Genomic DNA, 26,166 nt, shown 5'->3' with positions numbered 1-26,166 from the left:
ATGTACTTTGTTTGTGCAACGAGCTGAAACCTTTCTGCAACATCCATCTAACATACCGCCTCAAATTATGTCATCAAGTCTGCATTACGGCGTGCGTAAGGTCAATGTCGGCGCAGCATGTGGCACTGATTACCTAAAGACTTCTAAGCACAAGCGACTGTTGTGCAAAATAGTGCACTGACATTAATTACCGAGCCTTGAGGGGGACAGCCTCCTGTCAGTCATGCTGCTGCTTCTGGGTCAGCGCTGCTGTGTTTTTGTCTGAGATCCTACTTTATGGGGGCTTCATGTTTGTTGATCATACAGAAACATTACCTATAGCTACCTGTGTCATCAGACGCTCTAAAGTGCACAGCACCATTAAGGAAAGGCAAGTCTGCTGAGGGATGGAGTGGTACTCTGTTATCTCCTGGTCTTATCAGATGGCTGCTGCTTAAAGGAAGTCAACATGTTGCTCCTCCCCTCTTCTCATAACCACTTCAGAAAGGATCCCCTTATAAATTGTCTTTTTTTTTATTTTTATGACCAGATAGTGCATGTAAACAATTCTGAGCAATGTTGAAGAAACACATCAATAGTCCAATGTTTAAAGCAGCATGTCTTCATTTGGGAGACTCTAAAGCAGTGGTGCCAAACTCATTTTAGCTCAGGGCCGGAGGGGTAAAATCATGGCATAGTACGTTTGTATCTTAAAAATACAACTACGGCAGCTCCATATTATTTTATTTGTTTTACTTTGGCCCAAAATAGAAAAAGCACATATTGAAATTGTACATGTCACAAATAATCCTCTTGAATTGAAGTTGGAAATTCTGAGGAAAAAAATTGTTGCAGTTTAAGAAACGAAATGAATTTAGACCTCATCTCAATTTATCTACAAAGCAATTCAATTTTAAGTCACTTGGATTCACCAAAAAACAAAACAAATTATAAATCAAAACTCTTCAATGCATCAACTACCTCATTAGTCATTTCCACATATTGATTCTGTGCTAAATCAACAAACCATACAAACTGAGGTCTTGTTTGGTATACCTGCTCGCTCGCTACTAACTCTTTGCTTGCCTAACAGAGTTACTATTGCGACATCCAGTGGACAGATTAAGAACAGCAGTTTCTCTAATTAAAAAATGCAGCTCAATTTTACACTCAGCAAACTTATCTCGCTGGCACACGGTGGAACAGAGATTAGTGCATGTGCCTCACAATACGCAGGTCCTGGGTTCGATCCTGGGTTTGGGGATCTTTCTGTATGGAGTTTGTATGTTTTCCCCATGACTCCGTGGGTTCCTTCTGGGTACTCCGGCTTCCTTCCATGTCCAAAGACCTGCACCTAGGGATAGTTTGATTGACAACACTGAGTTGGCCCTAGTGTGTGAATGTGAGTGTGAATGTTGTCTGTCTATCTGTGTTGGCCCTGCGATGAGATGGCGACTTGTTCAGGGTGTACCCCGCCTTCCGCCCGAATGCAGCTGAGATAGGCTCCAGCACCCCCCGCCACCCAGAAAGGGACAAGCGGTAGACAATGGATGGATGGAAACTCATCCCTCGGGCCGGAGTGAACTTGTTCCTGGGCCTGATCCGGCTCACGTGGCTTAAAAATTAGGCCAAAAAATACATCACAAAAAATCTTTATTTTAGCATTTTCTATATTACTTTTAGGGATGTCTTCGACTCAGGATTTTCATAGCCATGTCCTCGTCCATGCAACCTTTGTATGTGGGGGACATTCGGTACTCAACCTGCCTCTCTCCCACAGTGGGAACTCAACTTGCCTCTCTCCCACAGAGGGAGGTTCAATGTTCGACACTCATACTGCAATGTTGATGGGTGAATAAAACACATTTATTTGTCCAATTGTCGACTATTCTAAAACACCCTTAGTACTCTAATTCTGACAACATAGGCACTTATTCCATAGTTCTCATGATTTTGTATCCTTTTCTACTGATGGTTGTTATCAAGATCCGTAGGGAAATGCAGATGGGGGTGGAAGAGCAATGGTTCAGTCCACTCTTAATACATCTCACCTTTGCCGGGAAGGAATGAGGCCCCTGGACATTATGGGTCCTTCAAAACCATAACATTTTGTTTGATCAAAAATCTCCCTTTTTTGGGGGGGAGAAACCGCGTGAGTGTGGAATAAGTGTCACATTTCCGCTGGAATATAAATTAATACGTACAGTATATGTGAAGTACAATGACATAGTACAGAACTAGGGAGAGAAAATACACACACACACGCACACGCACAAATACGTGGATCCAAAAGAGAGCAGTGGACTAGATTGGAATATCTTTCGTCCCCCCACTGAGATGCTGTGACACTATCAATCCAATGCATGAGCACCCAAGCACCTTTTCCAAGCAAGTGTTTTTCAGCTTTATTCTTGTGCGTTATGAGCAACTTATTCCCCGTAGGTCTTGTTTCTTCAAGCTTCTGGTTGTTGCACAAGCATGTGCACAGCTTGGTATTTGTGTTCTGTGTCCTTTGAAGGTAATACAATGCAGAAGCACCACTGTGTGGAGGGGCCTTTCTTAATGTCTGTGGTTGTACTCTGCAAGAGTTGCTTTCCTTTGGAACGTCCGGTGTGGTTTGTGTTTCCACTGCAAAGTGTGTGGCTTTGTAATATATGTGTGGTATCATCACACTGTCAGCATTGCTAGACTACAATAATTATCATATGTGTGTGGTTTAATTTCACAAGCTGAATGACCAATAACTGAAAAAATTTGAGCCCTTTGATCAGTTTCTCCAGGATTTAGGTGGCCTTTTTTCTGGCACATACTCAAAGCTCTTTTCCAATCCCTATATTTCTGGAATTATTTCTACTAGAAGTAATAATAATTAGGATTATAGAAATAAACACCATTAAAGGTTTCCCATTGCCCATTGCCTGTCATGCCTGTAATTCAGTTTTAAGTTTGATCATGTTTGGTTTGTTTTTGGACTCTTGGTTCCCGTTTTACACTTCCTGGTTTTGTTTGTTTCCATAGTAACCCATTAGTTTCCACCTGGTCTCCAAGTCACGCCCAACCCTCAGTCCCACACCTGTTTCTAATCATAATAGCTGCTATTTATACCATTCTGTTTCTGTCCTCATCCTGGGAACTTTGCTATTTTCTTTCTGCCTTCATGCCTGCTATTGCATTGCCTACATATGCAACTCATTCTCCATGCCCACGATCACCTGCCATGCACCTTGCTATTCTTGCCTCCTGTTTTTGGTCACAGTAAGTGTTTTGTTTTAGTTGTTTATAGTCATGCCATCTTGCTGTTTATGTTCATAGTTCATTCATGCCATCGTGCAAGTGTTTTTGTTTCCTGTTTCTATTTTGTAGTATAGTAATATACCTCCTTGTGAGCGCCCTTTGTTTTGATTATTTTTGTATTTAGTGTATTAATAAATTATCATGTACCTGAATTCATGCCTGGCTCGTCTTGTAATCCCTCTGCGTCGAAGGAGCACAAACAATCCATGTCCAGGTGTGACATTGCCTGCTCTGTTGTCCACAGGTTTCCGACATTTTACATGTTTAAGTTTTATAAGTTTTTGTCATCAATCAATCAATCAATCAAAGTTTATTTATATAGCCCTAAATCGCAAGTGTCTCAAAGGGCTGCACAAGCCACAACAACATCATCAGCTCAGAACCCACATCAGGGCAAGAAAAGACTCAAACCAATGGGATACAATGACAAACCTTGGAGGGGACCGCAGAAGTGTGAGTCCACCCTGGGTCCTAACTTTGAACAGCTAGCGTAACATCTGTGATCACCTAATAGCTGCTCAACGCAGATGAGGGAAGCAGAACAGAAATTTTACCGGTCCCGAAATTTCTCTAAAAAAAGCTTTAAAGTGCCTTATTTTTGCTATCTTCGAAACCATTTCCCTGTGACGTCATACAGGGCTGCCAATACAAACAACATGGCGGTTACCACAGCACGATATAGCGACATTAGCTCGGATTCAGACTTGGATTTCAGCGGCTTAAGCGATTCAACAGATTACGCATGTATTGAAACAGATGGTCGGAGTATGGAGGCAGATAGCGAAAACGAAATTGAAGAAGAAATTGAAGCTATTGAGCGAATAGCTGTTGACGCTATTCGGCAACAGCGTGGGTGTACCTAATGAAGTGGCCCATAGCATGGCTGCCTTATTAGCATCGTCGGTAAAATGTGCAGACCAAACGATCAGGACTTTCGCATCTTGTGTCACTGGAGCAACTTAAATCCGTTGATTGGTAAGTGTTTGTTTCGCATTAAATGTGGGTATCTAGTTTAAAATGTACATACAGCTAGCGTAAATAGTATGTTAGCATCGATTAGCGAGCATGTTAGCATTGATTAGCTGGCAGTCATGCCGTGACCAAATATGTCTGATTAGCACATAAGTCAACAACATCAACAGAACTCACCTTTGTGATTTCGTTGACTTAATCGTTGCAAATGCATCTGCAGGTTATCCATAAATCTCTGTGCCATGTTTGTCTTAGCATTGCCGGTCAAATGTGAAGACACTCTGGTACATTCAATGGGGGTCTGGCGGCAGATTTCTTGCCAGTGGTGCAACTTGAATCCCTCCCTATTAGTGTTGTTACACCCTCCGACAACACACTGACGAGGCATGATGTCTCCAAGGTTCCAAAAAATAGTCGAAAAAACGGAAAATAACAGAGCTGTGACCCGGTGTTTGTAATGTGAAAATTAATATGGCGGGTGTGTTACCTCAGTGACGTCACATTCTGACGTCATCGCTAAAAGACCGATAAACAGAAAGGCGTTTAATTTGCTAAAATTCACCCATTTAGAGTTTGGAAATCGGTTAAAAAAATACATGGGCTTTTTTCTGCAACATCAAGGTATATATTGACGCTTGCATAGGTTTGGTGATAATGTTCCCCTTTAAGTATTTTTAGGTAGGTAGTAAAACCTTAAAGTCGCATGTTAAACATTAATTAATGTTCCAACTTATTTACCTCCACATGTTAGGAGCATGTGTGAACTGTTCAGAGCGATTTATAGTGATCATTGTTGTTAGTAAATAAGAGATGATGATGGACTATCATCCCACCTCAACGTATTGGTCATGCAAATGCTGCCTCTATGCTAATCAATCATCAATCAATGTTTATTTATATAGCCCCAAATCACAAATGTCTTTAAGGACTGCACAAATCATTACGACTACAACATCCTCGGAAGAACCCACAAAAGGGCAAGGAAAACTCACACCCAGTGGGCATGGAGAATTCACATTCAGTGGGACGCCAGTGACAATGCTGACTATGAGAAACCTTGGAGAGGACCTCAGATGTGGGCAACCCCCCCCCCTCTAGGGGACCGAAAGCAATGGATGTCGAGCGGGTCTAACATGATACTGTGAAAGTTCAATCCATAGTGGCTCCAAGACAGCAGTGAGAGTCCCGTCCACAGGAAACCATCTCAAGCGGATCAGCAGCGTAGAGATGTCCCCAACCGATACAGGCGAGCGGTCCATCCTGGGTCCCGACGAGCGGTCCATCCTGGGTCTCGACTCTGGACAGTCAGTACTTCATCCATGGTCATCGGACCGGACCCCCTCCACAAGGGAGGGGGGGACATAGGAGAAAGAAAAGAAGCGGCAGATCAACTGGTCTAAAAAGGAGGTCTATTTAAAGGCTAGAGTATACAGATGAGTTTTAAGATGAGACTTAAATGCTTCTACTGAGGTAGCATCTCGAACTGTTACCGGGAGGGCATTCCAGAGTACTGGAGCCCGAACGGAAAACGCTCTATAGCCCGCAGAATTTTTTTGAGCTCTAGGAATCACTAATAAGCCGGAGTCTTTTGAACGCAGATTTCTTGCCGGGACATACGGTACAATACAATCGGCAAGATAGGCTGGAGCTAGACCGTGTAGTATTTTATACGTAAGTAGTAAAACCTTAAAGTCACATCTTAAGTGCACAGGAAGCCAGTGCAGGTGAGCCAGTACAGGCGTAATATGATCAAATTTTCTTGTTCTTGTCAAAAGTCTAGCAGCCGCATTTTGTACCAACTGTAATCTTTTAATGCTAGACATGGGGAGACCCGAAAATAATACGTTACAGTAATCGAGACGAGACGTAACAAACGCATGGATAATGATCTCGGCGTCTTTAGTGGACAAAATGGAACGAATTTTAGCGATATTACGGAGATGAAAGAAGGCCGTTTTAGTAACGCTTTTAATGTGTGACTCAAAGGAGAGAGTTGGGTCGAAGATAATACCCAGATTTTTTACAGAGTCACCTTGTTTTATTATTTGGTTGTCAAATGTTAAAGTTGTATTATTAAATAGAGGTCGGTGTCTAGCAGGACCGATAATCAGCATTTCCGTTTTTTTGGCATTAAGTTGCAAAAAGTTAGCGGACATCCATTGTTTAATTTCATTAAGACACGCTTCCAACTGACTACAGTCCGGCGTGTTGGTCAGCTTTAGGGGCATGTAAAGTTGGGTGTCATCAGCATAACAGTGAAAGCTAATACCGTATTTGCGTATGACGTCACCTAGCGGCAGCATGTAGATGCTGAAGAGTACAGGGCCAAGGACCGAACCCTGGGGAACTCCACACGTTACCTTAACATAGTCCGAGGTCACACTGTTATAGGAGACGCACTGCATCCTATCAGTAAGATAAGAGTTAAACCATGACAGGGCTGAGTCTGACATACCAATTCATATTTTGATACGCTCTAATAAAATATTATGATCGACGGTATCGAAAGCAGCGCTAAGATCGAGGAGCAGCAACATAGATGACGCATCAGAGTCCATCGTTAGCAACAGATCATTAGTCAGTTTTGCGAGGGCTGTCTCAGTCGAGTGATTTGCCCTGAAACCGGATTAAAAGGTTTCACATAGATTGTTAAACGCTAAGTGCTCATTTAGCTGCTCTGCAACAATTTTTTCGAGGATTTTCGAAATAAAGGGAAGGTGAGACACCGGTCGGTAGTTTACCATGAGGTCAGGATCGAGGTTAGGTCTTTTAAGGAGAGGATGAATAACCGCTTTTTTGAATGCAACGGGAACAGTGCCCGAGGAAAGTGATAAATTTATAATATTTAGCACTGATGGACCTAATAATACAAAAAGCTCCTTGACAAGTTTCCCAGGAAGTGGGTCAAGTAAACATGTTGTTTGTTTTATTCCATTTACACGTTGTAACAATCCTTCTAATGTTATTTCATCAAAACGAGAGAAACTATTTTGGAAATTTTGCAGTATCCGCGGTATATACAATCATATCTGTGTTACTATAACCCCGTTGTAGCTGGGACGCATTGTCTTTGATCTCCTTTCTAATAAGATCAATTTTCTTATTAAAGAACTTCATAAAGTCATCTGCCGAATGGGTGGAGCTACTGGAAGGAGTCCCTTGTTGGGTTAGCGATGCTACTGTACTAAACAAAAATTTTGGATCGTTTTCATTAATGCGGATGAGATTTGAGTAATAATTAGTTTTAGCTAAGGTAAGCATGCGTTTATAAGTTATTAAACTATCACTCCATGCTTGATGGTGCACCTCAAGTTTAGTCGTGCGCCATTTGCGTTCCAGCTTTCTACATAATAATTTCTGAGCTCTAGTTTCTTCAGTAAACCATGGCGTACGCCTTTTTGGAGCCTTTTTTAACTTCAGCGGTGCTATACTATCAATGGTTTCGCGCAGGGCGTTGTTAAAGTTGTTAGTGAGGTTATCAATAGAGCCCACATACTTTGGGAACGGTGCCATTACCGAGGGCAGTAGGTCCGCAAGAGTCGTCGTTGTGGCAGCATTAATGTTGCGGCTGCTATAGCAGTTATTATTATTATTAGCTTGCCGAACATGAGTCTGAACTTCGAATTTTATAAGGTAATGATCGGACATTACTTTAGTATACGGGAGTATCATAACTTTGGAGACGGTGATACCTCTGACAAGCACTAGGTCTATCGTATTACCGCTGCGATGCGTCGGTTCATTTATTATTTGTGTAAGACCACAGCTATCAATTATAGTCTGGAGCGCCACGCACGGTGGGTCCAATGGGGTATTCATATGGATATTAAAGTCCCCCATTATAATTATATTATCGGCGTGCGTCACTAGATCAGCAACAAACTCTGAGAATTCACTAATAAAGTCCGAATAGGGCCCTGGGGGGCGGTAGATAACGGCCAGGCACAGAGGCAGAGGTGTGGCAGACTTCATAGAAAGCACCTCAAACGATTTATATTTATTATTTAAGTTAGGACTAAAGTTAAAGTTTTCGTTGTATATTAGTGCGACACCCCCTCCCCTTTTGAGGTGACGGGCAATATGCGCATTCGTATAGTTAGGAGGGGATGCCTCATTTATCGCAAAAAAGTCGTCTGGTTTAAGCCAGGTTTCGCTAAGACCGATGACGTTAAGGTTGTTGTCTCTAATGACCTCATTGACTAATAACGTTTTGGGAGACAAAGATCTGATGTTTAGAAAGCCCATATTATAGGTAGTGGGCTGTTTTAAGGAGTTGTTGATAAAATTATCCGTAGTAGCAATATTAATAATGTTGCGTTTATTATGCGCAGTGTACTTAAAATAATTACGACCATATCTAGGAATTGATATGACGGGAATTTTCAGATTGTCTACTTGGCGCTGCGATAAACTGAACGCATCATAATTTGCCACCTCAGTAGAACGCATGTCTAACTCTGACGTAGTCATAGACACAGTAGAAAAAACATTTTGTGAGTTGTGTATTATTCTACGAAAATTGCTATGTGTACAGGGATCATCCAGCCTGGCGCTGGCTAGTTCTAACTTAACTGACTCCATACCCAGGCTAGCAGGCTCTGTAATTGCCTGTGACCGGGCTTGCTCTAGTGCAGTTAGTCAAATGTGGCTCAATGCGAAGTCTATGTTCCGAGACAAGAGGATAGCGCCTTCCTGGTTAGGGTGAAGGCCGTCTCTCCTCAGCAAGCCAGGTTTGCCCCAGAAAGAGGGCCAATTATCAATAAACGTAAATCCCTGTTGTCTGCAGAAGCTATCCAGCCACCTGTTAAGAGAGACTAATCTGCTATATCTCTCATCATTGCCTCTCCCAGGCAGGGGGCCAGAGACAATTACTCGATGCCTGGACATCTTTCTGGCGAGATTACAAGCCCTGGCTATGTTTCTCTTTGTAATCTCTGATTGTCTCATCCTAACGTCATTGGAGCCAACGTGTATTACTATATTCGCATAACTAGTGGTGCGGTTAGCCTGCCGTACGTGTTTACTAGACCTGTTGCGAGTTAGCTCCCTAAGATTAGCTTCAATGTCAGGTGCTCTGCCCCCGGGAATACACTTAATTGTGGCTGGTTTGCTAAGCTTTATGTTTCGGGTGATGGAGTCCCCTATGACTAAAGTGTGGTGCCCGGTAGACTGGGGTGTAGGACTAGCTAAAGGGCTAAATCTATTATGCGTCTCAACCGGTACACCGTAGCTTGTAGGCCGATTAGGGCTGCTACAAGCTGGGCTAGTTAGCTCGCTACAGCTAACGCTAGCGGATGTGTCCGCAACATCTAAAGTTACGAAATTACACTGCTCTAACTGGCGGACACGGCTCTCTAGCAAAGCCAACCTATCCATGAGTAAAGTGCACGAAGCGCAGGAAGCCATACTCACAGAAACTTTCCGTCGCCGAGTGGGGTGCCAGCTGTCTTCGGGAAGTGGTGGTCACGGTGGCGGGGGAGAAGCTTCCTTCAGACCGGCGCTGCCTTTCTCCGCTAGCCTCGTTAGCTTAGCAGCTAGCTAGCTGAGGGCGAAGTGGTGAGACAGAGATCGGGTGAGTTGCAAGTTAAATTGAACTATTAAATATGTTCGAGAAGTTGTAAATAAAGCTGCAAAACAGTTAAAATCACACAGATAGAACGATACTTAGCTTTTTTGCAACAAGAGCAGTCAGCGAGCAGTCATTCTATGCTAAGTGAGCATCACAAATATAAATCTGTCATTAATTGTCCTACACTGAATAAATAAAGGTTAAATAAATACATGAATACATACAAACTCAGAATTGAGGACGCCGAGGGCTGCTAAATGTTTATAACATTACCCAGAAGGCTGAGTGCCGTAAACAGGAACCAGAAGTAGGTCTTGGCTACGCGGAAGGACGACAGTTGTGCTATTTGAGCAATAAAGAGTTAACATATTGTTACACTTTGCTGTTCATGTTTCCTCTACTCAAGAAACAAGCAACACTTTTAATCAAAGAGTCGACGTGAGAGATTGAGCATCGGTTGGAGACAAATACGATTCGCCAAAATGTGCGGGAAAGTTGCGACTGTCGGACAACGCACATCATTTGCGGGGATTGGTTGAATTTGTGTGACTTGTCGCAAATCCCTGTTGGGCTTTGTTTAATACATGGCTATAAGCAATCCCAAACATCCTGCATTACTCCTGATATCGTGTGTTGTCTCATGTACTTTGCAGCTAGGTAAAGGTGCTGTTCTGCCGGTTACAGCTAGCTTTTAGTGCCGTTAGTTTAGTCAAATGTAGAACGGCATTATAAGCTCTGCCATACAAGGTCTGTGGTAATGTTTTACTATAGCAGATGGTCCCGAGTAAAGTCAAATCGGCTAAGTATGATCATTTCCCTTACAATATGATAATTTTCTGTTTCTGGTACAATCATTTGTCACTACCCATCTGGCAAAAGCGCACTGTGCACTCAATTAGGAACTGACGGGAGATTAGTGCTGTGTGGTGACGAAAATGGCAGTGTTAAAATATAAAAGTGACAATTTTCTGACGGTATCAATGTACTGCTGTGTTTGCAGCTTCACCATTATACATGGTGTCCCAAAAAATTGACATCAACAATGATAACACTATATGTTTTATTGCCAATTACTAATGTTCACTTTGGTACAGGTTTGGCTTAAACGTTGCAAACCATACTTCCCCTACTATGATACTGTTTGATACCTCAACAGTAGTAAGCCTAATATTGTATGGCAATTGGTTATTTTGATAACATTTAACATGTTTGATGCTCGAAATGCAAAACATACGATACAATTTAGGAGAAATGTGGTCTTCCTCAAATGATCCCAGTGGGTGTTTGGTAGTAGTATGAGAATGACCCCTATTCATTTCAACAAAGCGGACTTTGAAAAAGCTTCAAAGTTTTGACAAAGTTCTAGATAACTGTCCTTTGTGCGAAGGCAGGGAGAAGTGCATTTTGTGGAACTGCAGTGCAGTCAGGTGACACATGCTGGATGGGTCCTTGTTACAGCTTCTTTAGTGGAACTTGCTGAAACAGACACAGACAAGAGGCTGCCTTGGTCACTCTCACAGATGGAGCTGTAATGGGGCCATGCACCAGCTCTGCTGACAGAGGTCTCTGGGAGAAATGGGACCTCTGTAGTCCTCCTGCTGTCATTTTGGGGGGGGGGGGACTTACTCTTTTTAGCAGAGTGCCTCCAGGTGTTGCTGAGAAATTAAAGGGATTTTTGTCTTTGCTGCCACTCTTTAAAGCCGGAATGGTGACCTGGTTTACCATTTCATTATTGTGGGGTTCGTATGTGTGTCTAGAAGCTGTGGCCTGCAACATTTTTCATAAAAACACACCACAAACGATGGTTTGATGAAGCACCAGAATAAACACTGATCTATTTTCCACAGCTGTTTGTTTATATGCATCTTAATCTTGTTTTTTAACGTTCAAGCAGACATACTCATAACTTATGTCCACGCATATTAATGCCTGTCTATGCTCAACTGATATTTATGTGTCGTTTACTGCATGTTTTTGCTTGTAACAATACTGTGCATTGCAAGTGCTTCCACATAGCTCCCCATGCTATTATTGGTAATATGTAACACATTTTAAGGGTAGAGTATGGGATAATTGAGGGGAGCGATGACATCAAAAAGGGGACATGGCCTAAAACAGGGTAGGGAACCTTTTTGGCTGAGAGAGCCAAGAAGCTAAATATTTTAAAATGTATTTCCGTAATACCCATATAATATTTTTTTAACACTAAACACAACAAAACGCGTGCATTTTTAAAAAGACCAACATTTCTAGAGAGGTCTCTTATTCTTTGTAATAACATTGTTATTCTGAAGCTAACTGTGGAGGAGGCGTGGCCTGCGGGCCTGCAGCGAAGCGGGGTGTTGCCAGTACCGGCCTCGAAATCAGCGACAGGTGCGTAGAAGGCCCATCTGGGCCTTTTTATCTGATCACCTGATGCTATGTTATAAGCAGCAGCCAGGAGGAGAGACGGGCTCTGGGCTAGAAAACAAATCACGAGCGAGAACGAAAGAGAAAAAGACAATTGCTGGAAAGCAACTGAGAGACTTATTGAAAAATAAAACGATATTTTAACCCTGAAACAGGCTCTCATGTCAGTGAAGAACCCACTGGAGGGTAAGCCCCACACTAACCAATAATACATAAATGACTTCTTACCAACTTTTTGAACATAAAAATGCATGACAATGTTTTATATTCACAGTTATTTTTAAGACTGTGATTACAAGTGGAATTATTCATTATTTATCGTGTTAAGCAATGTCAGCTCAGATTTATCCGAGAGCCAGATGCAGTCATCAAAAGAGCCACATCTGGCTTGCGAGCCATAGGTTCCCTACCCCTGGCCTAAAAGCACCACTTTTTCTGGGGGGTGGGGGGGTCTTTGGGCGATGTCGTCACATGCGGTAGGCGTGGCCTAAACCGGAATTAAAACCGAAAATAAGTATACGAATATCCGGTTGCCATTGTGGTGGAAAGTCCGAAGCTTAAACTGCAAACAAAGTGGTTTTAGTACAAACGTTTTATTTACCCATTAATCAAAAAGTACAGGTTGGATTAAATTGCCCATGCAGACAGACATCTTCCTCCAGAGGATCCAGAATCAAACGAAAACATGCAAATCATATCAAATGTTGGTTCACTGGCTTTTTTTATAAGATTCCCTCATGTGTCAAGGTCCTGTTGATTTTGATCTTTTTGTTCCACAACATCCTTGGGTCCCTTGGTCATAATATACAATCAAAACATTTTGTAGACTGGTTGGCGTGACCCCAAATTCAACTTTCCCTTACATTTGCTCTTCCAGTGATTCAGAATAGGCTTTTTGATTGACTTCTTTTTCGTGATTTCAACAGACACAAAATATGGTTCAAAAGTCAGAAGTTCCACTACTCCATTTAGTCTTGCAGTGTTTTTATTAAATTCGCCAAAAAAAGGACTCCCAAGTAATCCACGTAATAAAGACGTAATCCAACAAGTTGGTACACTTTGACAGCCAAATTAGAAACCCACAACGACACCCCCTTTTCTTCGCATATGTTATGAGTCATTCTTCATCTAAATAGGAATTTATGAGCATCCTAGTAATCGGCATACTAATGACAGCAGACATTGGACAGTAAGTGACGTTTTATTATGTTTGCTGGCTCTCATGAAGTCGGTAGTAAGTAATAATCAGTGATGTAGTGGGGGGGTAACGTTGTGATGCGTTTTTTGAAATAAATATGATGCATATGCGGCCCTGCGATGAGGTGGCGGCTTGTCCGCCTGATTGTAGCTGAGATAGGCACCAGTGCCCCCCACAACACCAAAGGGAATAAGCGGTAGAAATGGATGGATGAATGATGCATATGCTAAAGTGAACAAAATACATAAATATTATAATCTCAATAAAATAATATTATGTTATTATCAATGTGCCTATCGGACAGGTAGGCATTTCATCATGAACAAGTTGTCTACCATCAGATCAGCACCCCCCCTTTTATTCATAGTTAAATGAACAATGGAGCTGCCTGATTTTAAAAATTGATTTTTAATGTTAGTTTACCGATCAAAAGGGATTCTGACCAGGGACTTGTGGTCAGAGTAGGCAGGCATTATTTTCCCTTTCTGACAGTCCAAATATCTTGACATACACGTAGGAAGGAGGATTTTGGGTTCATGGTCTGTTTTTGCTGCGCGATCACCTCCTTTCTCACAGCCAAGCGTGTATCTGTGTCAGTCTGCACATACTTTTCAGAGGTACTAAGAGCAGTGAATCACATTGCCCATGCTCAATAATTAGATTGGCCTCTTCTCCTCTCAGTGTTGTGGGCGTTCTGATGGTCAGCATATATTCTGCATATTCCTAAAGACACACATGCTAAATGGCTTGAACTCCTTATTCTGCCCACTTGGCGCACAAGTTTAGTAAATCCGTTTGGCATGTGCTCTAAAGTTTGCACGTGTTTTAGTACAGGCAAACCTTTAGTAGCTCGGGCACTGAGTTGCCACACACACTGAGTCAATATGAATCGGGGTGACGAATGTGAGCTCGCAGGCGCTTCTTGCTACAATTCAATCGTTTTTCACAGAAGAAGCCAGTGATTTTTGTTTGAAAACATTTTTTTTTCCACAAAGAACTTACAATAAAGATATTTTAATTTGCCGCTAAATAAATGTGATGAAAAACGGAAAAATAAATCAGACTTCTATAATCAAAGTACTGCACACGTATAAAATCTTTTTCTATAATAGGTTTGGTGTATTTGCTAAATGTGACTAAGAAGAAATTGATAACATTTCAAAGAGCATCCTGTATTAACATCGATGACATCATATGAAATTAAATGAATTGATAAAAAACTCCAAAGTGCTTCACCCGCCTTGAACCTCAACGCACGTCACCGCTTCTGACACAATAGGTCTTTTTTGTGCTGTATTTTTTTGGATGTATTATATTTGCAAGGTTGTAGAGAGAATGTCATTAAAAAACAAAACAAAAAAAGAACTTAGATTTATATCGCGCTTTTCTCGACACTCAAAGCGCTCACAGAGAAGTGGGACTCATCATTTATTCACACCTGGTGGTGGTAAGCTACATCAGTAGCCACAGCTGCCCTGACTAAAGACAGCTAACAGTAGGCTGACCATATTCTGAAATCCCCAAAAGAGGACACATATATGCTTGCCAAGGCGGGCAGCACGCCAAGGCCGGGAAAAGGTGAACATTTGCCAATGATACTTGAACTTGCTTTAGAAATAATGTATTCAAACAAAGCCTTTTTTTCTCCTCTGGGACCCCATTTTCAAAATGGGGTCCCATGGACCACATCAAATCATAAAAAATGGGGTCCCACAGTACATTTTTTGGGTCCCACCTTTTGTAAGAGTTTTGAAAACAAATGATAAACATATGCATTGTCCTGTTATATCTCACATTCTATGTTGTGTTTTGGAAAAAGGTTGTCATAAATGTTACCTAATTAATTAAAAAAAGACAAATTTGTATGCATATGTAAATGTATTCAGTTATAAATATTCATTCACTTTCTTCTTTCCTTCATGGATCTAAACTTTACTGCTGCTGGTAGTTTGTTCTTTGTTTTTATTTAATAAGTTGTAGGTGTATTTATTTCAGTATGTAAGAGTAAAAAGTGTTTTGAATCGGTCATGAAATGATGATAATGGTGGGCCTGGGCATACATACATTTTATATTTAACGCTTAAATCTCTGGAGTCTTCCTCAACTTCAGATCTATTCCTCATTTCAAAATATTTTTTGTTGTTGTTGTTGTTTTTTTGTTTGTTTGTTTTACACACAAAATATGCAAAATCTTCCACCAAAAGTATTTTTCAAAGTGGAATATTCGATTTGACGTAATCTGGGTTGAGTAGGGGGCATGCGGTAGTGTGTAGCGGAGGCTGGGGGGGTATGGGTATTTGTTCTGTTGTGTTTGTGTTACGGTGCGGATGTTCTTTCGAAATGTGTTTGTCATTCTTGTTCGGCTTGGGTTCACAGTGTGGCGCATATTTGGAAGTATTAAAAATGTTTATATGGCCACACTTAGTGTGACCTGTATGGCTGTTGACCAAGAATGCCTTGATTAACACTCAATTAACTACCTCTGTCTCTCGCTCTTTTATCTCTGCCCCTCCCTCACGAATATTGCTGCGTGCGCACACTTTCACAATTTGTTTTGATTTTAACTCCTCTTAACCCTGTTGTTACATTGAAAATACACGCAACCTTGACACAAAACGCCAGACATTTGAGGCATTTAAGAAACCCCGCCCGGACGCCCCGGACAGTCCCGCCAAAGAGGACGTATGGTCAGTCTAGCTAACAGTAAGCCGATTGCCTCCACTGAAACCCACAGCCCAAATACATCAGCATCAGATTTGTTTTCCAAAGTAAAGAAATGGCAGTGAACAATGGGCCGAGAATACATTAGTTAGGAGGGGCAGCATGCCTGTGAATGGATTCGATAAGTGGGCTGCCGGTTTTGTTGAGCTGTGGGCTGAGAGGAACTTAAGTGCCATCATCCTAGTCAAGGCTAAATTGTCTAGCCCTACCTCCATTAGCATCACCTCTTTTTCTCCCTTTCCGTCCTTCTTCACAAGGTAGGCAAAGGTAAACAAAGTAGTCATTTTCATAACTACTAGTTGGGAACATTTAAATATATATATTTTTTAATATTTTGAAACGAGCATACACAATACTTGGAAAATTATGCTCCCAAGCATTCACCGGCTCTGGGACATGTGGTGGTGACCCACGCAATTTAGTAGAAAACAGTAAATTAAGTTGTACTTTAGAAATAACAACAGTGATTTTAATTCCGAGCTCCAAGATTACACCCAATATGTTCAAGTTTTTTGCTCAGCCGATCGTAAGAAGATAGGATGAAAGGTTTCCATGAGTTACACAAATGTCTATTTGCTCTAGGCTAAAGTATGAAGCAACGCTCTTTTAGAAAGAGAAATAGGGTTGCTTAAAATTTCATCAAAATAAAGACAAACAAGGAAGCGCCATTATCCATAATTTTTTTCGTTAAGTAGCTTTTTATAGCCTAAATGCACTGGTACTACAAAACACTAATGTTGGACTAGCTACCACGTTATTTTGTTAAACTGTCAAGGATATTGTCAACTGGAAGATTTAACAAGTTGCATTTAAAACTGAAACATTTAAGGCTTCTCCATCCTTATAGGAGAGGGGTAGGCTGCTGGAGGCTGAGAGTTGGAGAGTTGCTCGGTGATTATCGAGGTTTAGTTTCGGAATGAGGATTCATAGCAAAAATATTTCTATGTTTTTGACGCCTTAAATCCTGTATTTTCTTATCAATTGAACATACTGTTGGTAAACTACAAAGTAATCATCAACATAAACATGGAAGACAAAACAAAATCAAAAGAGTAGCTTGCAAGTATCCTGGAAATTACCTCTCTTAAAGGGCTACTGAAATTAGATTTTCTTATTTAAACGGGGATAGCAGGTCCATTCTATGTGTCATACTTGATCATTTCGTGATATTGCCATATTTTTGCTGAAAGGATTTAGTAGAGAAAATCGACGATAAAGTTTGCAACATTTGGTCACTCTTAAAAAAGCCCTGGCTTTCCCGGAAGTATTGCACGTGACGTCACAGATTGTCGGACTTATCACATCCACCCATTGATTACAATCATGGACGCCAGCAGCGCGAGCAATTCTGACCGAGAAAGCGACAATTTCCCCATTAATTTGAGCGAAGATGAAAGATTTGTGTTTGAGGATATTGATAGCGACGGATTAGAAAAAAAAAAAAAAAGCGACAGCTCCGGGCGACGGCAGTGTGAGCGTTTCAGGTGTAATTAGACACATGTACTAGGATAATTCTGGAAGATCCCTTATCTGCTTATTGTTTTAATAGTGTTTTATTGAAATTTTAAAGATTGTAAAGTAAAGATTATAAAGACATACCTCGAGGTCGGATGGCTGCGCTGAACACACTGTGTCTCCGACAGAAGCCAAGGAGCCAAGCTCACAGCTGCTGCAGAACGACGAATAATCCACGGATGTCTTCGGTAAGATATATATCACAATTTCCCCATCCAAAAACATGCTGGTTGACGTAGAGAAAACATGTTTGCTTGACCGCTCTGGTTTCACAACAAACAAAGAAACGCCGGATGGGTCTCGGTGCTAAAGACAGCTGGAATCCACCGCTTTCCACCAACAGCATTCTTCTTTATAGTCTCCATTATTAAATGAACAAATTGCAAAAGATTCAGCAACACAGATGTCCAAAATACTGTATAATTATGCGGTTAAAGCAGACGACTTTTAGCTGTGTGTGTGTGCGGCGCTAATATTTCCTCACAGTCCGTGACGTCATGTGTATACGTCATCATTCCGCGACGTTTTCACAAGATACTCCCAGGAAATGTAAAATTGCAATTTAGTAAACTAAAAAGGCCGTATTGGCATGTGTTGCAATGTTAATATTTCATCATTGATATATAAACTATCAGACTGCGTGGTCGGTAATTGTGGATTTCAGTAGGCCTTTAAAGGGGTCCTATTATGATTTTTTTCCTAGATCTAAATCACTTTATATTAGGCCTACATTATGTTTCTTAACCACAGGGTATTGCTGGGCATGGATGCCCCCTAGCGGGCAGCCAAAAATATTTGTTTTTCAGCTGTGGTTGGTATGGGTCGTAGCGGTACTTGATTAAGTTAGTTGTAAAACACTATACCACCACGTGTGGCAGTAATGATAATATCAAACAAACAGAAGAAGTCTGGAGTTAAAGTCATGAAGTTTCTTAAGCGATACAAGTTAGGTGAAGCTGTATTTTGATTTGCACTTTAATTTTATTGATAGTTTAGTTAATAACCTATAAATTTGACTATTAAAATTAGTATTTATTATTAGTACAGTTATTATGTATTTATTTTAGCACTGAGTATTTCCATTGATATTTTTTCGATCAGTTTTTATCTCTTTAGTCCAAGGGTGTCAGACATACAGCCCGAGATCCGGATCAGGCCTACGAACAGTCTTTAGCCGGCCAGCGGAATGAGTTTGCGAAGTATAAAAACTAACCTGAAATTTTTGGATGAAATAAACAGCTGTTCTAAATGTGTCCACTGGATGTCGCAATAACAATTATTTGCATCTTTGTAGATGATTTTGCAGATGTACAAAATAAACCACATGATGTTAGTGGACCAGTCGAGGAAAATGAACAAACTACATAAATAACCTTCTGTAATTAGATTTTAATATAATTATTTTACCTTGACGGATTGGAAAATTAACCCTAAAGAGTTGACTGATGGACATTATCATATCATTTATTCAGAAAATATGAATAACGACAAATAAAGATAGAATACTATTAACCGCAACATGTAAGTGTAAAAAAACAACAACATTATGATTACCCCAAAAGGGAATAAGCGGTAGAAAATGGATGGATGGATGGATTTTTACATTTTCAGAATGTACTTGTTCTATTTTTAAACAAAAAAAAACTATCCGAGATTGTGTTTATTTTCAGTTATCGTGCTGTAATTTTACCAGTCCGGCCTTCTTACGAGTATATTTTTCTCCATGTGGCCCCTGATCTAAAATGTATTTCAGTGACGACCCCTTCAAAGTTTTGTAATCAATTGGAAATAATAAGCAGCTAAAATGCGCCAAACAAGTGTGAAGAGAGTGCTTTGCATATTACCCATCGCGCACTTTATTAGATTTATTTAGGTGTCATTTTAAATGATTAATGGTGTTTGGACATGTACAATTGTAAGAAAGTTCAATAGAATAGAATACAATAGAAAGTACTTTATTGATCCCTGGGGGAAATTCAGCACCACAGTTCTCTCACAATGAACAATAATAATGATAAAAAATATATGACATATATTATATATATATTATATAATACATGAATGATATAAATATATTCTACATTTAAGTGCAGTCAAGGAACATATGCATTATACAGTCTGACGGCTGTTGGTATGAAGGACCTCCTATGTCGTTCCGTGTTGCATTTAGGGAGTCTGAGCCTTCCGCTGAACGTGCTCATTCTTCCGCAAGGTCCGAGTGTCGTGGAAGGGAGGTGTTGTCCATAATGGCTAGGAGTTTTGCTAGACTTCTCCTCTCTGACACCACCGCCAGAGAGTCCAGCTCCACTCCCACCACGTTTCTGGCCTCCTCTACCAACTTGTCCAGTCTGTTAGCGTCCCTTGCTCTCAGCCCGCTGCCCCAGCAGGCCACGGCGTACAAGTAAGCGCTCGCCACCACCGACTCATAGAACATCTTCAACATCTTTGTACAGACGTTGAAGGATCCTAGCCTCCTGAGGAAGTAGAGGCGGCTCTGTCCCTTCTGTTAGAGGGTCTCAACGTGTTTTGACCCATTCAGCTTGTTGTCGATGTGTACTCCGAGGTATTTATAATCCTCAACCATGTCCACATCAACCCCCGTTGATGGAAACAGGGGTCGCCAGAGTACTCCTACTCCTTCCCAGGTCCGCAACCAGTTCCTTGGTCTTCGTCACATTCAGCTGGAGGTGTCTCTTTCCACACCATGTGACAAAGTCCTCCACCAGTGCACTGTATTCCTCATCATCACCATCCTCAATACACCCCACTATCGCAGAGTCATCAGAAAACTTCTGAAGGTGGCAGGACTCTGATTGATAGTGGAAATCGGTGGTGTAGATGGTGAAGAGGAAGGGGGAGAGGACTGTACCCTGCGGGGCCCCGGTGTTGCTGACCATCCTGTCAGACACACAGTCCTGCAGTCGAACATACTGTGGTCTGTCAGTCAGGTAATCTACAACCCAGGACACCAAGGTTGTGTGTTCAATCTCTGTGTTGGTTTTGATTTATATGCACCATGAGTGGGAAAGTTGATTTGGATTGGATCATATAAATTAATACTGTGGTCATATAAATCAATACGGTGCTCTTTGCACTTCAAAATAAAACTGATCATTAACCAAATTTACAAAAATTGTCCTTGAGATATCTGCAGAAATTTAGCAATTAGGTTGACATATGATTCAAACTTAACTCGAGATACATCCGCAGGCCAGAGTTGTTATTTTACTTGTCATGTCTTGCGGGCCAAACTAAAGACGCACTTGTCCTGGAGGGCCATAGTTTGGACAAGCCTGCATTACATCTAAATTGAAATGACAGATAATAGTGTCAGTAAAGTCCACATCATACTCCAGATAATTGTGTGCGTGTGTATATGTGTGTGTCTCAGAAATACAGTTGAAATCAGAACAACATCAGAGTGGAATGTTCAATGGTACAAAGATCAAAGGCTACACTGCTGCTGTGTTGTTTAGGTTCTACATTTTTACCAAACAAAACAAGGCCGGTTTCCTATCAAAGCTCCGTCTTCGCATGACGCATTGCTATTTATAAGTGTCTTGTAAAGAAATTGGCAACAACCACCTCGATGCATCAGTTTGATAGAAGGTCAACACCTGACTAAATTTGCTAATAAGCGATGAACCACGCTATGAATACAGAAAATACAATTTAAATGCATACTTTGAGGACATTCTGTGCTTTGCGGGAGATAAACTGATGTGTTTTCGAAAATGGGAAAAGACGGGGCACAAATATATGTTTTGTTTTAATATAGTTTCTGTAGGAGGACAAACATGACACAAACCTTCCTAACTGTTAGGCCCCCCACTTTTTATATTAAACATGCTTCACTGATGAGAATATTTGGCAAGCGCCATTTTGTCCTATTAATTTTGGCGGTCCTTGAATGCACTGTAGTTTGTGTACCTGTACAACGTTGTCAGACGCTGCCACAGAACGATGAGTTTTATGCCACTCCTTCTTTGTCTCATTTTGTCCACCAAACTTTTTATGCTGTGCGGGAATGCATAAATGTGAACTTTTTTGATGGTGTTGACTTGTACAGAGGTATATTTGGTCAGTGCGTAAAATGCAAGCTAATTGATACCCTTTGTCACTGGTTCTGTTCATAACTTTTATGACAGAATTTCTAGGCGCAGTCAGGGCGTTGAGGGGGTTCTGGTTTGGTGGCTGCAGGATTAGGTCTCTGCTTTTTGCAGATGATGTGGTCCCGATGGCTTCATCTAGCCAGGATCTTCAGCTCTCACTGGATCGGTTCGCAACCGAGTGTGAAGCGACTGGGATGGGAATTAACACCTTCAAGTTCGAGTCCATGGTTCTCGCCCGGAAAAGGGTGGCGTGCCTCCTCCAGGTTTGGGAGGAGATCTTGCCCCAAGTGGAGGAGTTCAAGTACCTCAGAGTTTTGTTCACGAGTGAGGGAAGAGTGGATCGTGAGATCGACAAGCGGATCAATGCGGCATCTTTCGTAATGCGGACGCGGTATCGATCCGTTGTGGTGAAGAAAGAGTTGAGCCGGAAGGCAAAGCTCTAAATTTACCGGTTGATCTACTTCCCAACCTCACCTATGGTCATGTGCTTTGGGTTATGACCGAAAGGACAAGATCACATGTGCAGGTGACCGAAATGAGTTTCCTCTGCCGGGTGACGGGGCTCTCCCTTAGAGATAGGGTAAGAAGCTCTGTCATCCGGGAGGAGCTCAAAGTAAAGCTGCTGCTTCTCCACATCGAGATGAGCCAGGTGAGGTGGTTCTGGCATCTGGTCAGGATGCCACCTGAGCACCTCTCTAGGGAGGTGTTTAGGGCACGTCCGAACAGTAGTAGGCCACGGGAAGACCCAGGACACGTTGGGAAGACTATGTCTCCCGGCTGGGGAGAGGGAATCAAATCAACTTTATTTTGAAAGCACATTTAAAATTTACCTCACATGGTAGCTAAAGTGCTGTACAATATGCAGGTTAAAAAATAACACAAGAAAAACGGGCAAACACAACACAACACAAACAGAGCACGATAAAAAATAAATAAAAAAAACATAGAAACAGGTTCAGAGCAGGTGCATTATGGGAAGTCAGGGCTTCCCTGCTTAGGCTGCTGCCCCCGTGACCCGACCTCCAATAAGGGGAAGAAGATGGATAAATAATTGATGCTAAAATTCTATTTAGGCCAGTCCTTCTCAAATAGCGGGGCGCGGTTCAATGCCAGGGGTGCACGTGTGACTTTGGGGAACATACTTGTTTTGCCTTACCAGAATATAATGAAGTGAAGTGAATTATATTTATATAGCGCTTTTCTCTAGTGACTCAAAGCGCTTTTACATAGTGAAACCCAATATCTAAGTTACATTTTTAAACCAGTGTGAATGGCACTGGGAGCAGTTGGGTAAAGTGTCTTGCCCAAGGACACAACGGCAGTGACTAGGATGGCAGAAGCGGGGATTGAACCTGCAACCCTCAAGTTGCTGGCACGGTAGCTCTACCAACCGAGCTATACCGCCCCAGCGTATGTAGCAACCGGTTTCACTGTTACCATGGTGGAAGACGAGGTGGTGTTTCCTTTAATGTTAATAAGCTTACACTGTTACGCAGAGGTATAGTTAGAACAATTTTATAGACAAATTATACTATTCATAGTCACGGTGGAGAGTGGTGGGGGCGCAAAATATTTTCTTCTCCCTAGGAGGTACGTAACAGAAAATATTTGAGAAACACTGATTTAGGCCAGAAGCGTGTGGATGGCTACCAAAAGCACCTTATTGCAGTGAAACTTGCCAAGGGACATGCAACCAAATATTAACATTGCTGTATGTATACTTTTGACCCAGAAGATTTGGTCGCATTTTCAGTAGACACATAATAAATTCATAAAATAACCAAACTTCATGAATGTTTTTGTGACCAACAAGTGAGTACTCTATCACAAAAAATGAAGTGTTTTACAAACTATTGGAAACTCAAGACAGCCATGACTTTATGTCCTTTACAAGTGTATGTAAACTTTTGACCACGACTGTACATACTGCATCATTATGCCTCGTTTCGAGGTATATTTGAGCTCATTTAATTTTTTTTTTTTTTTTTAAAGAACATCATGGTGAAATAAAAAAATGTGTTTAATAGAAAGCTGAATCAATAGCGACAATGCCATTGTTTGAGGTGTCATCGTGGTTAACCAAAGCACTCCTTGCTCCATCTCTACCCCGTTCGCCTGTTTAAATGCGATGCCGTGTCGGTGACACTAGCACAGCAGAAAATGCCTGCTGAAAGCCAAGTGTATGAATAAAGCAGCCCTCCTCCATTTTTTAAGAGGGGGAATATAAATGCACGAACAACTATTCTGGCTCGGCATGTGGCAGATGATTTGAGGTCTGTAAAAAGCTCCTCTTTCTGACTGGCGCGGCGGCAAGTGTTAAAGGATCTCTCTGCACTCTGTCACCATGACAACACCAGCTCCATGTCCGAGTGGGTGTCCGCACTTCATTTATTAATCCTGATTGAATAACTTCGGTACGTAATCACGCAAAATTATTACAAAATAGCCTATATTACTACTGAAAATGTACTATAGTCCCTCCTTGGGTAAATTAGACCAGTGGTTCTCAAATGGGGGTATGCATACCCCTGGGGGTATGCATACCCCTGGGGGTACTTGAAGGTATGCCAAGGGGTATGTGAAATATTTTTAAAATATTCTTAAAATAACAACCATTCAAAAATCCTTTAGAAATATATTTATTGAATAATACTACGACACAATATGAATGTAATAAACTGTGGAAAGAAATGCAACAATGCAAGTGTTGACAGCTAGTTTTTTTGTGGGCATGTTCCATAAATATTGATGTAAAAGATTTCTTTTTTTGTGAAGAAATGTTTAGAATTAAAAGCCTACTGAAATGAGATTTTCTTATTCAAACGGGGATAGCAGGTCCATTCTATGTGTCATACTTGATCATTTCACGATATTGCCATATTTTTGCTGAAAGGATTTAGTAAAGATCCATGATAAAGTTCGCAACTGGAGAAAAGCCCTGCCTCTACCGGAAGTCGCAGACGATGACGTCACATGTTGATGGCTCCTCACATATTCACATTGATTTAAATGGGAGCCTCCAACAAAAAGTGCTATTCAGACCGAGAAAACGAGAATTTCCCCATTAATTTGAGCGAGGATGAAAGATTCGTGTTTGAGGATATTGATGGCGACGGACTAGAAAAAACGAAAAAAAAAAAAAATGTAATTGCATTGAGACAGATTCTGATGTTTTTAGAGACAGTTACTAGAATACTTGTGGGAAATCTCTTATCTTTCTATTGTGTTGCTAGTGTTTTAGTGAGTTTAACAGTAACTGATAGTCGGAAGTGTACGTCCACGGCCGGGTGGTGACGCGCAGTGTCTCGGGGAAGTCGACGGCAGCTGTACGGGATGCGCAAGCTCAGCTGATAACCGGAAAGTGGCGACTTTTTAACCACAATTTTCTCACCGAAACCTGCTGGTTGACAAGTGGTCGGGATCCATGTCCATAGGAAAGTTTCAACTCCGTGAATTTTAAACAAGGAATCACCGTGTGTTTATGTGGCTGAAGGCTAAAGCTTCCCAACTCCATCTTACTACTTTGACTTCTCCAATATTAATTCAACAAATTCCAAAAGATTCGGCAACACAGATCTCCAAAATACTGTATAATTATGCCGTTAAAGCAGACGACATTTAGCTGTGTGTGTGTAGCGCTCATACTTCCTAAAAACCCGTGACGTCTCGCGCACACGTCATTATTACACGACGTTTTCAAGACGAAACTCCCGGGAAATTTGAAATTGCAATTTAGTAAACTAAAAAGGCCGTATTGGCATGTGTTGCAATGTTAATATTTCATCATTGATGTATAAACTATCAGACTGCGTGGTGGGTAGTAGTGGGTTTCAGTAGGCCTTTAAGTTCATGAATCCAGATGGATCTCTATTACAATCCCCAAAGAGGGCACTTTAATTTGATGATTACTTCTATGTGTAGAAATCTTTATTCATAATTGAATCACTTGTTTATTTTTCAACAAGTTTTTAGTAATTTTTATATATTTTTTCCCAAATCGTTCAAGAAAGACCACTACACATGAGCAATATTTTGCACTGTTATACAATTTAATGAATCAGAAACTGATGACATAGTGCTGTACTTTACTTCTTTATCTCTTTTTTTCAACCAAAAATGCTCTGCTCTGATTAGGGGGTACTAGAATTAAAAAAAGGTCCACAGGGGGTACATCACTGAAAAAAGGTTGAGAACCACTGAATTAGACAACTGAAAACCTACTACCAGAGTCCACTATGTAGAGTTCATACTATCACATTTCAAGCATTAACCCCTGCAGGGAGTGTTTACGTCTGTGAGAGTAATACTCTCGAAGCCAGAAATAAACATAAGTACATAGTTATAGTGATTGTATAGTTGGATAGACATTTGGGTTTCTGCTATTGTTCATTTTTGTA

At 41.2% G+C, this 26,166-nt stretch overlaps 1 protein-coding gene across 1 annotated transcript in view; it reads left to right on the top strand.

Annotated features, from left to right (window-relative positions):
• Window positions 1–26,166, top strand: part of macrod2 (mono-ADP ribosylhydrolase 2) — a 1,231,520-nt gene that overhangs the window by 686,958 nt on the left and 518,396 nt on the right. The window lies entirely within an intron of this gene.

The sequence above is a fragment of the Nerophis ophidion genome, linkage group LG09, assembly GCF_033978795.1.
Source record: "Nerophis ophidion isolate RoL-2023_Sa linkage group LG09, RoL_Noph_v1.0, whole genome shotgun sequence".
NCBI classification, from domain to species: Eukaryota; Metazoa; Chordata; class Actinopteri; order Syngnathiformes; family Syngnathidae; genus Nerophis; species Nerophis ophidion.
The sequence above is the reverse complement of the archived record's forward strand: the minus strand, read 5'-3'. Positions and strand labels throughout refer to the sequence as shown.